Genomic DNA, 14,216 nt, shown 5'->3' on the forward strand with positions numbered 1-14,216 from the left:
TAAATATACATCGTCATAACCTCTGTGAAAATGTTCTTTTCAGGTAAACACTGAAATTGACGTCTTCACTCTGCACCTGATGTTTTCTCCTACTTGGGTACAGGACTTTTGTATCATAGTTTCATAGGTGTGTACTAGGCTAATGGCTCTGGAGCCTTTACAAGGCTAGCCCATAGGATTACCCTGGCATCGTGCCACCCATTAGCTCCCAGTGTCAAGTAGAGCCACTGGAGTGATCCCCAGGGTGAGGTTTCTATTTCCCATCCACTCATCAAGATTTCCCTGGAAGAGGGCCAGTGAGGTGCTCTGTTGGACTTGTATGGGAAGTCTATTCCATAGCATGGGCAGTCTCGGGGTTATGAACCTGTCCCCTCTAGCATGTTCTGTTGATTGTGGTAATGAGGCTGAGGTCTGAAGCTTGTGGTGTACAGGGATTAGGGTTTCTTTTGATGTAGCATTTCTAACAGAGCTGGATCAGACATGGCCCTGTAAATCAAACAGAGATCGCCTCGTAAGTAGGCGATATGAGACGGAGAATAGTTGGGAGTTTTTTTGAGTATGTCCATATAGGACAACAGTTTAAGGCCTAGGATCATCTTTGCGAGGCACTTTTTTGGCCTTTACAGTTGTTGCAGGTGTCTAGTGAGGTACATGCCTAATGGGGCACTGTACTCTACGATTGGCCTAATGAGGGAAAAGTAGAGAGAGGCAATGACCTCTTTCTTCCTGGATGCAAAACCCTTAGTAATGAGATGTGCCACATAGGACTTTCTGACCACAGTGGCAATGTGGTGGTCAGAAGAGAGGTTGCTGTTAACCTGTGTTCCCAGATTTCTTATAACACCTTATGTGTTCAGTGTGTTCAGTTCACCAGATCAAGTCCCACTTATCTAGGTCACAAAACCCTAATTTTGTAGCCTTTCATTACTATGTAAACCTATTAATTCCACTTACCATCCATCACCAGCCATCGGTAGGCTGCTCAACCCATTTATGCAAGCCATGCAACAGTTCATGCAATACTCCAGCTGAGGCATCACTACTGCTTTTTACATAAGGACTGTGCTGAGTTCCTAACGTTTATTCCTTGCAGGCTGCAGCCCAGAATTTCACTGGCTTTTACTGTGGCTTTCTCATTATGTATTGGGTGGTCTGCTTCAGCATTTACTACCACTACATGTCCTTCTCTATCTGCCCTTACTTCACCCCTTCCTAATACACCATAAAATACACAATAAAAACACCATACAGCATAGAATTCCGTAGTCCATATAGAACACCTTATGCTTTCTGGCATTAAAAACTATTGCAATTTTGTAGCTCAGTGGTTTAGATTGCCTCTACCTTTTTACACAGACTAATTCTACTCTTTCCAACTCTTGATAAGATTGATATGAATATATTGCACAGCATAGATCAACAATGAAGTGTGCAGTACCACTGGTCACAGACTCTTCTTGAGTTAGGGCACCCCTGATCACCAGCCTTTGGGTCTTTCTGTGAACTGTTTTCACTTAATTAAGGAAGCCCTCCACAGACATAACTATCCTCTCTAGCTTGTAGACTCTTACATAGATTACAGTTGAACATGTAAAGGCAGGTAATGTGGCAAGCCAATGAGTGCAGACACACTGCATAAAAATGTCAACAAAAGGAAACTACTGATTTAAATTTTTTTTGTTTACGAGGGAGTCTTTCTGTACCCCCCCCCCCCAACCTTGCATCGATGTAAGGTAATACGTCTGTACTCCAAATGTTCAGCAACCACACATTTAGTATACTTGAGATATCTGAACAGTCTGTGTTAAAAGTTCAACAATACAACTCTTCAAAATGCCAAGCAGCTTTCAGCTGTCACCACTCAGCCATGCAAGTGCATGCAGATAGGTGCAGCTCTCCTTTTTATGGAATCCTCACAATGGTACAGCATACCTACTTAAAAAAAACAGAACTCTTCACTGAAAAACATGATGCCATTTAAAAGATACTGAATACAGATGGAGAGAAATATGGTCTCTCTACATAAATGTGTTTTCTTGCAAAGACAGTCAGCAATTACATGGAATGAAATAGACTGGTGTCTATCAAAATAAATATACATAGTTTACTGTGAAAATTTTAGATGCGACAATGTTGAAACTGAAAATAATGTGACCAAAAGATAAGCTGGGAATGTAGAGGACCACAAGAGCAGAGTATGTTGAACATCAAGTTTCCAAAAATGTGCAGGCACAGGAATAAGTGTTAACATGGGTCCAGAAGTGGAGGCAAGTCTGGATGTTTGCTGTTGTGGTTCTTGGCATTCCCAGCTGCAGATCTTCTGGTCTCATGTTCTTTGGATTAAACAGTCACTCACCACATTTATTTATTTTTATATACAATAAATTCTCCCCACCCCAGGTACACTGAATAAGACAGGAATAAATAAGGTGAAAAAGAGAAGCCTGGCTAAGACCAGCAGTGCTTGTGTTCTTCCATAGCTTACTGTATGCTCTGCAGCTGTGGGCTATCTTATCCCAGTGCTCTTCCTTAGCCTTGATGGCTATCTCAATACGAGTGTCTGGCTTAGCCAACTGAATGATGCCACCAGCCACAACACTCGTATATCCAATAGCTGCAGTTCCAATTGTTCGTGGATGAGATGAGTGGCGGACAGGGTACTTTGGTAGGGCATAATTTAAGCAGCTATTAAGGTCTTTTGGGGAGTAGTATATGACAATGCCAGAGCACTGAGCACTTGTTGGCTTGCATGCACAACACAGGGTGTTACTGTAAGCAGCAGAAGTAGTTCTTTGTCTGTCATACCAGTTCCTCACTAGCAGTGCTTCTGCCCTATCCCTGCTGCCCCTCCCACACACACTTCCCTAGGAAGGGGAGCAGGCCACTAACCACATGACCTCCTTCCAGAGCAGGACAAGGAGGCATTATGGCTACTAGTCAAACCTTAAGTTTGGGCTACACACATTTATCTTAATTGTGTTTCTTCATTGTTTTCACCACAATATGAATTACAGTATTTTCTCTTAAAAAATAAGCTTTGATAATTAATGATTTGTAGCTGACTGTACACTTTACCACCATAGCCTCTGCTTCAGCTGTAAGCTCCTGGCTGTGGCTGAAACAGGACACTGAATCAGCCTACTATCCTGGTTATCAAACACAACTGCAGTGTCTCGTAATATTACGTTTACTGAAATAAGAGTTGAAGTAATTTGTACCGCAACACAAATTTTTTTTTTTTTTTTTTTTGGCCATCCTGGAAAATGCCAGCATATCTTACTGAAATAACTGTTACTCATTTTCAATCATCAGAAGGTAGATCTCGGAGTAGATTCACTGTTGCAGTCCTCCCATTTGAGATATCCTGCATGTAGTTAGCCTCTGGCCAACTTGACTTCGAGCTTTATCTTACCCTATGACTTCAGCCAATGCCCTCCCAACAAAAGCACAAGTACTCCTGTGTTGTAAAGGCTGTATTGACAGACACCATCTTCAGATCTTTCTTGGCTCTCCCACCCATCCAAAGGGAAGGAAAAATTTCAGAGCCAAAGCACCTACTGACCCACATGGTACAATTTCAGCTGCTCAAGGTTCTCACCAAAAAGACCACATTAACCCCGCTCCAGGTACTAGGCAGAGAAAGGGAGGAATGAGGGCCTAGTGAAGAGGTGAGAGTAAAGTTATGTAATGAGAACAAGGGAGTTGCCCCAACCCACAGGGCAAGAAAAGTGGGTCAAGAGAAAGAGAATGATAGAGAATATCTAGATTTTAATATGTAATCTACTTGAACATCAACATACAACTACAACTGTAATTAGTTTCATCATAATATTCACTGTTGCAGTAGGATTCTCAAAGCAGAGTGTCTGGGGGGGGGGGGGGGTGGAGGAAGGAAAAATGTCACCTGGCTACTAGGCCTTGTAAGATGGCCATAACAAACCCTGCTCTGGCCCTGGGGGCTGCCCCAGGCTGTAGTGATTGGAGAAGTTGTGTAGAGATTACCAGGAAGCTGCTACTAGTATAGTCCAAGTAGTAGTCTCCCTAAGGAAGGTTACAGTGCAGCAGTGGCTTTGGTGGAGAGTGGGCACTAATCTGGCCTGGGATAGTTTACCATCATTAAAGTAATAGAAGGAAATGCAATGTGGCAACCATTTAGATGCAGTTTGCTTCTTAACAGATCTACCCTCTTATTCCCTTCTGCAAGAAAGATGAACAGCTGATCAGACTTGCTGAATTCCTTGGTTCTGTACATCTACTTTCATGAGAAATATGTTCTATTCATCTCCTTTTTACCCCTGTGCCTCTTCGTCCTTACACCTCTTCAGAATTAGCCAAATCCTCCCTCTTTAATCAGACATTATTCTGAAATTCAACTTAACTCAACTCATCTTAACTCTTCTCCATGCTCCAACTGCCCTACTGTCTGTTCTTACACTAGTCCTATAATATTACAAAGCTTTTGCAATAACTAAATGCTTCCTGATCATATTTGTTGCACTATTTTGTTATGTCTTCCTTATATCTTTCTAGTAATTACGCGACACCAAGGCATTTTGCTTTTCTTTTTTTTACATTTAGTGTACTTATTGCAATCATTTAATTATAATTGCTTGTCAAGTATATTGGAGCTTTTCTCCTCGGGCCTTCGCTGAAAATGGGTCTGGCATGGGCTTAGCTGGACAATCCCAGTAAAACAAAATAGAATCTCAGCTATCTAGGAACATCAAAGTGAATACAGGCAGAACCATAGCTGGTTCATCTAACATCCAGAGCCATTCCCTGATCCGGAACCCCTCAACTATAAATTGAGGATCACACACACACTGTTTCAACACTAACCTGCTTACTATATATTTGTGATAAGTGGACTGCAAAACTTGCACCACATGTGAAGCAAACCACTGAAGTGCTAGAGTCGTGCCATCCATAAATGCAGTGGTAGAATTCATGGTTATACTTGAGATTTAGAAATGCTGACACAGAAATGAATACGGCTACTGAAACCACTGATAGATCAGCATCTCCCAATCACTCCCCCTAACATCTTGCACCCAGGCATTTGCCCCCTTTATCCCACCACAGCTACACTTCTTATAAAAGGGTCCTTTCTATTGAATTTTATGGCTTTGGAAAGAAACCTGGTAGGTGAACCGTCTGATTCAAGTTTATTTCCGAAACTACTTTAGGCATAAAAGTGGGATTGATATGCAAGGATACTCTGCCTGTGATGAAAGGCTGGGAAAGGTTCTTTGCACATCACGGCTTGAAGTTCAGAAATCCTTTTGATAGAACAAATATCCACCAGAAAGCATCTTCCATGATAATTACTGAAGGGAAAATAAACCAGATGGTTCAGGGGCCAGAGTCATTTGTTTTTTCTAATGAAAACACACAGAGACACGCACACAGACACACACAGACACACACAGACACACACAGACACACACAGACACAGACACAGACACACACAGACACACACACACACACACACAGACACACACAGACACACAGACACAGACACACACAGACACACACACAGACACACAGACACAGACACACACACACAGACACACACACACACACAGACACACACACACAGACACACACACACACACACACACACACACACACACACAGACACACACAGACACACACAGACACACAGACACACACAGACACACACACACAGACACACACACACAGACACACACACACACACAGACACACAGACACACACAGACACACACAGACACACACACACACACACACACACACAGACACACACACACACACACACAGACACACACACACAGACACACACAGACACACACACACACAGACACACACACAGACACACAGACACACACACACACACACACACACACACAGACACACAGACACACACACAGACACACAGACACACACACACAGACACACACACACAGACACACACACAGACACAGACACACACACACAGACACACACACACACAGACACACACACACACACACACACACACAGACACACAGACACACACACAGACACAGACACACACACAGACACACACACAGACACACACACACACACAGACACACACACACACACACACAGACACACACACACAGACACACACAGACACACACAGACACACACAGACACACAGACACACACAGACACACACAGACACACACAGACACACACACAGACACACACACAGACACACACAGACACACACAGACACACACAGACACACACAGACACACACAGACACACAGACACACAGACACACAGACACACACAGACACACAGACACACAGACACACACACACACAGACACACACACACACAGACACACACACACACAGACACACACACAGACACACACACAGACACACACACAGACACACAAAATCAGTTCACATGGTGGGGTGGCCTAAGATGAATGACTCCCAAAAGGGGCTGTTTGATGGTTTGGAGTACAGAAAGGGATACACAGGGAGTCAGGGTGAAGCAGAAGCAAGCACTTACACATAGATTAGTACATTGTAATCAAACCTGATTTGTAGAGGTATGACATATTCCAGGACAACTACTTCAGGTCTCTTTGGATAACTGTCCCTGGATTTTCCATTTAACTAAGTAGGATTTTCTTGTGTTAGGCTTCCTAGCCTCCTTCATACTACTTGGCACACCCTCTAAATACTTAAGTCTACCTGGAATCAGGGTACGATCATCTAAGTTGTCAGCCTTAAAATGGCCAGGTTAAGGTATAGCAGGGAATCCCCGTTTTTAGTCAGGATGTCTACACACTGAGGAAACACTTTGCATGTTCCTCTTGCCATCCTGTTCAGGACAGGGAACCATTGCTGTCTTAGCCAAAAGTGTGCTATCAGGATTATATTTCACCTTCTCGACTTTGAGCAATACTTGGAATAACAGGAAATGAAAAACAAAGATGAGCTGTTCAGTTCATGGAGAAGGCACCTGTTTTCAAGCCTGCTGGAGTCTGCTGTTCTACCACAGAACTTTCTCAGTTAATTGTTCGGACAGAAGGAAAACTGTTTTAACTCCCATACACTCCAAAACCTGGTCAGATCCAGAATCTACTCAGCCAATCTGCTAAGGCCACATCCTGGTGTGAGGCAATATAGGCTGCAGTCAGATTTATACCTACTTTCAAGGCCATCTCCCAGACTTGCATTACAAGCTTGCAAAGCAGACATAACTGCACTCCCTCACCCTGTTTAATACAAGACATCACAGTTGTATGGTCTCTGCCTTCACCTGAACACCCTGCGGTAGTGTAGTGGAGAAGGCTTGCAGAGCAAGCATGACAGCAATCAGTTCTTTGATGTTTGTGAATTTTTTTCCCTTTTCATATTCTCCATATACATACAGAGCTTGAAGAGCTCCTAAATGATCGCAAAGGCCTGGCTAGAGTCATTGTAAGTAGAGATGCCCTAAAGGGCTTTAACAGATTGTGAGCACATTGATACATTCACCATGAGATCTCCCCCATGACACAGGGAAAAGGGATTTTGGTGTCCAAGGGATAGGTATGCTGACACCATCCATTTCTGAGGTACTGTTGAGCTTTCTCATATGTAAGCATGCCAGGGGAAACCATTACAATGACAGACACCAAGAAGCCTAGCAGCTTGAAAAACTCCTCAGTATTTGTTTCCCTCAGTTTCAGAATGCTTTGGAAGTGTTGAGTCAAATCAGCCATTGTCTGGGAGGGATGGAGGAAGGTTCTGCTTAGACTGCTGTCCAGACATGGACTCAAATAAACTAGTTTTCTCCAAGGTGTTCAAGTAGGACTTTCCCTTGTTGGCTATTAGCCCCAGGTTCCTAAAGCAAGTCAGGGTTAACTCCAAAGCCTAAATTATGCCTTGCTAGGACTCTGCCAGCATCAAGCAGTCATCCAGGTGTGGATAAACCTGTACACCCTTTATTTTGTGATACACAGTTATTTGTGGGAGCAGAGGATAAGGTGAAATACAAAGAGTTGAAATAGAAATAATCTGGCTTCACTGCAAAACTTATTTTTGGTCTTCTTGGACTTCATTCCTCATTTTATCAGCCTAGCTCCAAATTTATGCCAGGTCTACCAGCCATGCTCCTACACACCGGACTTGCTCCTGTATTGCTGGACCAGTTGTGGATCTGAAGGGTGTCCTGGGGGTCAGTCATCTGTGCTTCCACTGAGGAGTTTTATTTTTTATTCTCTACTCACTTCAATCCCCCCCCCCACAGCTTGTTGACTATTTCCATGGGTAATTCCCCTCTCTGGACCAAGCCTCACCTTAGTGAAAGTCATTAATGAGCTCCCTCTTACCCACTAGTGCCAGCTTCAAGAGAAAAATTGCACAGGACACTAAGGATAATCACAAGGCTTTCTTTAGTTATGTTAGGAACCTGGGTGGGAATTCCCAGATATGCTCATAATTAGTCCAAAATGACAAAAAATACACCGAACCCACAGACATTGCCAACATCCTAGCTGACGGGTTCGGCGCAACCCCCCCACCTCCCCACTAAAAGGGCAAATATCTATCCCAGCAGAGTGCTGCCCCCCTGACATCTCAGATGCTCAGGTAAGAGCCGCCCTTCTCCAAAGCAAAAAACACAGCATCAATGGGACCAGACGGTGTCCCGGGCTGCGTCCTACATGAAATCCAAGAAGAGCTAAACCCAAACATAAAACTACTGTTCAATCTCAGCCTTACTACAGGATATGTACCCAGAGAGTGGCGTACAGCAACAGTGGTCCCTCTCCACAAAGGTGGCGCCTCAACGGATCCTGGAAACTATCGCCCCATAAGCCTGACTAGCTTGGTCTGCAAAACTATGGAAAGGATCATCATGGACCTCATAAATAAAGATATTGGGGACCTACAGGCACTGGATCCTACCCAGTTCGGCTTTAAGGGCAGATCCTGCCTCAAACCTGGTTGATTTCTTTGAAACAGTCACCAAGGCCATTGACGAGGGGAAGGTGGTCCACACAACCTACCTGGACCTTGCAAAAGCCTTCGATACAATACATCACTCGGGCATTATAGATAAGCTCACCAGCTTAAATATAAACCCCCTATGTCACTAGATGGGTTGCAAACTGGCTCAAGGACAGAACCCACATGGTTAGAATTGCTGGAGCCATGTCAGACTCTAAACCAGTTACAAGTGGCGTCCCACAAGGCTCAGTCCTGGGACCTCTCGTTCGGTATATATTTCTCGGAGGTACAGGCCAACACGGAAGGACTGTGGCTGACCAAGTTCGCAGATGACTGCAAACTGGGTGCCATAATCGACTCTCCAGCCGACACAAGCATCCTCCAAAAGGGCCTCATAGAAACAGACAACTGGTGCCAGAGCCATGGCCTCAAGCTAAATGCAAAAAAGTGTATAGTCATCCCCTTTGGCAAAAACAAAGTGCCCACAAATTACCACATAGGTGGTAATCCATTAAGTACGGAAATAGTAATTAGGGACCTGGGGACCCAAGTTTATAGCAATCTCTCATTTGACAACCACGTGGCTAAAGTGGTTAGAAAAACATTTTATATAGCCCACCTAATCATGAAGGGATTCACATCTAGGATCAGGGGAGGTCATCATGCCTCTTTACTCATCCCTCATCAGGCCCATATAATTGAGTACAATGCCCCTTTTGGGATGTACCTTACACCAGACACCTGCAGCAACTGGAAAGACCCCAAAAGTACCTCACCAAGAGGATCAAAGGGCTCAAACAGATGTCATATGCTGCCCGGTTAAAGAAACTCCAGCTCTACTCAGTGGCATACCGCCTGCTCAGAGGCGATCAGTGCCTGACGTATAAAGCCATGTCCAACCTGGAATCAATGGACATGCTGCACCTCAGAAAATCCAAATCCCGTCGAGCTACGTGCTCGAGAGACTTGAACCTAAGCACTGAAATAAATAAGACATGCTGAAGGGACACATTCATAACCCAGAGGCTCCCTTCACTCTGGAATAAAATCCCAGCCCAGGTTAGGCAGAGTCCCTCATTGACTCTCTTCAAGAGGAATCTTGATGAGTGGATGGGAGATCGTAGGTTTACCCCGGGTATCACTTCTGTGTCACTGTTAGGCAGAGGCACAGTATACTAACCTCGAAAAAGGGCATAGCAAAACTCATTTAAAATGGGTGGCGAAAGCCAAACACACTCTGGCTAGGCTTATAAATGCCCTAGGGCAGATAGCCTAGTATGAACCTATGAACTAAAGCATGGCCATTCCCCCTCCTTGCTGCTTGGTCAGTCTCCCGAACTACTAATCAAACCAGTGTTGCCTGGGCTTTAGTCAGGGCTTAATCCATGTACACCATGGGAATGGTTATCCTATGCTGCAAATCTTAGGAATTTTCTGTGCTTTCTTGCAATGGGAATATTGAGATAGGCATCCTTCAGATTGGAGTAACCCTGACATTATATGAAGGCAGCATTTGAACAGACTTTAGAGAGCTAGCACTTTTTGCATTTTGGAATCTTGAAGAATTTGTGGAAATGAGAGGTCTAGACTGGAACTCTACTGGCCCCCGTTCAAAGTGATTATGAATATTCTTAAGCAAAACTTTGTCCTCCTACTCTGGAAAGCCATTTGTATGGTGCCTAAATTATTTTTTTGACATTTTTTGAAATGAGGGTCAGCCAGCTGGTTCTTGGGGACTGGTGGAAAGCATCATGGGTTTGATATCTTTAAAACTATAACACAGAACCCTTTTTTGATGGTACAGCACCTACTGATCTTGTACGATTTCATCCATATTTCTTGTAAACAAAAAAAAAAAAAGACATTCTCCAAACTTTTTTTTTGGGGGGGGGGGGGGGGGGATTCTGGGTTGGGCAGCCTAAATGAGTTATGACAGATTCATTTGGATGTCACTGCATTAAGGGCCATGATTTCACTGGATGTCACTGCATTAAAGGACACGATTTTACTGGATGTCACTGCATTAAGGGCCATGATAATTCCTCTTGATGTCACTGCGTTCAGGGCTAATGGCTTATCTCTGTGACTAACTTAGCATTCCTTTTTAAAACCTAACCTTCTTCCCTTTGCAAGGTCAAGCTATGACCTGTTAAAGGTTAGAAATCCACATCTTTGCTGGAAAATTCCTAATGCAACTTGAAATTCTTGCCTAACATACTAGTTAATCGTTCCCTTTTCCACAGTTTCTTTGAGATGTGTGGCTCAGTAGCTCAATTTGTTAAATGCCCTGTCTGAGCCACCTAATGTCCTGAGCAGGAGGTCCAAAAAGCTTATCTGTATTCATAGTGGCAAGCTGGCAGATGCAGGTTTTTGCTGTAGTGCATTGTGTCTTGCAACTTCCAGAACAGAAGAAATGCTGGTCCAAAGCCACAAAAATGGTATTTTAATAAACCAAAATGTAAGCACTTTCATTTCCAATACTACAGGAACATCATCAGACAAACAAATACACTATCTCACATCCTTTAAATACCATAAAATGCGAAACCTCACTTCCTTAAGAGGGTGGCGCCCAAGTGCAAAACATGTTCTACAACATTTGTGCAACATCTCACTTCCTAAGGATGGTGGCGCCAAAATACAAAACTTTTTGTACAACATAACCTTCATAATAAATAAAATTCAAATTCTAAATACTAAAAGCGTATACACACAAATATTAATATCAATAAAATTGCATTAATTAAATTATATACTAAAAAAAGTACAAATACTACCTGCTTTTAACTTTAAAATGTATTTGATCGATATGCACTCATTAAGCCCTGGGGAGGTAGGGGCATTTAAGAGAACTTGCCAGTACAGTTCCCTTTTCCTCCACTAAGGTCTCCCAGTCACCCCCTCTATCTAATGCACCCACCATTTCCAAAATAACAAATACAAATTTCTTATAAACAGGACACAATGTAATGTTTATAAAGTGCATTATTTGCGTTTTTGCTCTTAATAGCATAAAGGTACTGGTAAATTATCATACGCAAGGGACCATTAGATTTGTCAATATAAAAAGCAGAACAAGTGGCACAAAAACTAATATAAACAACTCCCTTATTATTACAATCATATTTACCTTTAACAGTACGCAAATATGGGCAACAGTGAACAAGGAAACTACTAACCTCGAGGAAATACCTGCATTGTCGGCAAGCCCCACATTTTTTCATTCCACAACCACTAGTGTGACCATTCATTTGCTTGTTGGTTTCAAAAATACACTTAAATTTTTTTTGTTACTGTAAACAAATTTAAGTTCAGGACCCAGCCTACCGATAAGTCCCACTGATCCAAAAAACAGTTGCCCAGTGTTTCTTAATCATATCCTGTAATAAATACCTGGATTGTATTGCAAAACAAATTTGTGATGAATTGTGATGGTCATGTTGAGTATCATTTCCTTGACAGTCAAGATTAAAAGAACTGGCATCCACATCATTGTTATATAAAAGGGGCTTATATCTAACTCCTCTACTTTACATAACAATCAATGGTGCTGTCCAGAAAATCTGTAGGGTTACCCCTTTAGAGAAACATACTAACCAGTTTTTCACTCTCTACTTTGAGCACTTAACCATCTGAAACCAATCTACATAGCCTAATTAACTGACCTTTTACTAAATTTTTCTTCTGCCAGATCGGATGCTGGCTAGAAAAATGTAGGTAGGCACTGGGAAAGGTTGGTTTCCTATATATATTAGATTCATATCTGAAATTCTCCAAATAAGAATCACATCCAAAAAATCTATTGAATTATGGTAGTGATGAGTGAACTAGAGTGGTTATGGAAGTCCATAAAGTTTACTAAATCCTCCAAACTTCCTTTCCACAAAATAAAAATGTCATCCAAAAATCAAAAATACAAACCTAACATAGGTGCAAATGCTGAGTTTAAGAGAAAACTAGTTTACCAAAATCATAGGACCATACTGGCAAAGATGAGGGCACAAGCGGCCCCCATCGCAACACCAGTGTGTTGTTTATAGCATTCCCCTTTGAAGTATACATAATTATTAGTCAAGACGAGTTTCATAATCTGATAACGAAGACTAATTTCATTGTTGGAAAGGGCCTTTAACCAGGGTTTGGTGGAACCCGTCCAATCCATCATGGGGAATAACCGAAAAAAGGTCCTTTGCATCAATGTTCACCAGTAAGGCATTAGGCAAAAAAGGACACCCTGAAATCGAATTCAAAAAGTGCAACGAATCTTTTAAAATGCGACTTTTGTTAACAAAAAGTCTTTAAATTTAATGTCAACAAATTTTGCCAATGGTTCAATTTTCGAACCTACTGATGCCACACTAGATCTCAGTGGTGGGACAGTAACTGACTTATAAATCTTGGGAATACCAAAAATTCCTGGCATCCTGGGCTTGCAAACTGTCAGAAATTCTCCGACATGAAGGGGTAGATCAAATGTAATAAATGCATTCCAAAATGAGGTATATACTGTGATAAGCAATGTTCACCTCATTTTATGATACCTCAACAAAAAACTTATCATTTTGTAAAAATTCCAGCATCTTTGAGGAATACAAAATTCTGTCTATGATGACAACACCCCCTTCTTTGTCTCGTTTCATAATTCATATGCTGGAATCATTGGAAAGTCTATGCACAAGTTCCCTCTCTTCAATCGAAAGGTTGCGAAACTTGTACCCCCTATGGTTAGAATGTTATTCCCTGATACTTTGCTCACATAACATGACAGTTGAAAAAAGATGTATATTTGGGATTAATATGGGGGGGGGTTGAAGGTACTGGATATTCGCAGTAACAGAATATCAGAACCTTGCTCGTCAAGACGTAAAATGCACTTAAGGTAAAACTGTTAGGTTTGTGTTGGCTCCTTACATGTGTACACAAATAAATACAATTTTCATACTATAGGTGGTTGTTCTTTCGGCTTTTTCCCGGATAAGGGTTGCGACAGTGGAATTCCTGTCCGCTAATGAATGGCAGTAGATTTTTACAGTGCCGAGGTGCCAGCCCGACGCCAGACCTTCAACGAAGGCACGCCAATTCAAGCATGTCTTTCAAACGCCAATCGACTGCGAGGAGGACATGCACATTCCACACAAAAGGTGCTCCACCAGAGAATCGAACGGAAGAACCTCTTGCTGTGAGGCAACAACGTTACCACTGCGGCTACTAATTTTTATACTAGAAGGTATTCAGGATTAAGAATGGATAATAAGGTTA

At 42.5% G+C, this 14,216-nt stretch overlaps 1 protein-coding gene across 1 annotated transcript in view; it reads right to left on the reverse strand.

Moving 5' to 3' along the window:
• Positions 1–14,216, reverse strand: part of TOM1L2 (target of myb1 like 2 membrane trafficking protein) — a 927,227-nt gene that overhangs the window by 472,802 nt on the left and 440,209 nt on the right. The gene's annotated exons all lie outside the window — the stretch shown is intronic.

This window comes from Protopterus annectens, chromosome 12.part0 (genome assembly GCF_019279795.1).
Source record: "Protopterus annectens isolate FY-2018-M chromosome 12.part0, PAN1.0, whole genome shotgun sequence".
Classification (NCBI taxonomy): domain Eukaryota; kingdom Metazoa; phylum Chordata; order Ceratodontiformes; family Protopteridae; genus Protopterus; species Protopterus annectens.